This window comes from Oikopleura dioica, chromosome PAR (assembly GCF_907165135.1).
Source record: "Oikopleura dioica chromosome PAR, OKI2018_I68_1.0, whole genome shotgun sequence".
NCBI lineage: Eukaryota > Metazoa > Chordata > Appendicularia > Copelata > Oikopleuridae > Oikopleura > Oikopleura dioica.
In genome coordinates this window covers 3,787,611-3,789,240 of record NC_137293.1, presented here as the reverse complement: position 1 = coordinate 3,789,240, position 1,630 = coordinate 3,787,611, and positions in this window count along the sequence as shown.

Here is a 1,630-nt window from a genome sequence, read left to right as displayed (position 1 = left end):
TTTGAAACGTCAAGATCCAATTTGTGGGGATTTCCTTTCTTTATATTTCCAGCAGAGTTGCCAAGAGACGCGAACGAGGGTGAAGGTTTGTTGCCGTTATTGCCATTGTTATTGCCGTTTCCATGTTCTTTCTTTGTCGTTGTCGTTGTTGTTGTTGTCGTGGTTGTTGTCGCATTTTCAGATATTTCTGGCGCAAAATTTGACGACTGAAACTGGCATTCAAATATTCTGTGATAATTCGCGTTTTTCTTCTTTTCCATTTTGAGAAATTCATCGTTCGGTTTATTATCCATCTGGGCAAGACAAATATCTTCATCATCAGCGAGACAAACGGTAAATAAATCATCTTCTTCTTCGACTTCCTGTGTTTCACTTGATTATCATTTTTCAAAACGATCAATCATAGGTTTTGATTGATTTATTAATAGAAAATTGACTTACATTTATTTTGAAAACATTGGCTTTCTGAAAATGCGAAGTGACTTCAATTTTATTATTTTGAGAAAAGGACCAATACAATGATTGATTTGCCGAGTTTTTAAACATCATCAAGTAGTTCTTTCATCAATAAAAAAATCAATAATGCCAGCTCAAATACATCTATTTATCGTTTCCTGATCCTCCTCGTAAGAACTTTTTTCCGAGGGTTGATGTTCAAAATAAATAACTCTCGCGCTCGAACCGGCTAAGATTGAGTTTATACTTGAACTAATCGTATTCTCTACCTGAAAGCCAAGCTTTATCTCCGCTAAATTTTGAGATAATGAATTGACTGTGCGCCATATTCCTGATTCCAGAATACGCTGCATGGTAGAAAAGCGCTGGTTCCGTGGTAAAGCCTTCAGTTGTTTCAACCATCATTTCTGTTGTTTCTGTTGTTTCGGTTGCATTTTCGGTCATTTTTTCAGTGGTGAAATTCTTGAATTAAATTTATACTGTGGTTTCAAACAAAGCAGTCTTACTATTTCATCCTGTTGATTGAAGTCTTTGCAAAGGGGATGATCACAACTAGTGCATCCGTTTGGACAGTTTTCTGCACATGGGCAATATTCACTTTCGCACAAAACTCTGCACCGTGCTTTGTCATCTCGACAATCTTGGCCGCATACTTGTTGAAGCTTGAATTCTCTTATTTAAAATTTCCATCAATACGGAGCCGAAATTTTCATCACTTACGGACAATTTGTATTCCCAGTCGGAGGTCGCGGAGTAAGAAAAGCCCCAGATGATAACGACACAGAATTTATTCCAGCTCCGACTTGAAATTTTATTCTCTTGTAAAAATTAAAGAAAAAAATTTCACTCACTAAATATTGAGGCGCCTGCCACAATTACTCTTACACCAACCATTATATTTGACAAAAAGAAGTGAGAACTACCTTTTTGATTAATTTCTTACCGATAATTATGATTTAGAAGGATGGTTAAACAAGTGACTATCTCACAACTTCCGACAATATCAATTATGACCTGATATCATTGTTTGTCAGATTTGTTTTCCGTTCTATTTTAACCATGTGACCTTGAAATCACATGATCAAAATATCAGTTGTCCACTTCCTGAACGTGTTTCATTAAATTTATTTTCTATTATGGGCTGATTAATTGGTAGATTGATTGTAAATTGACT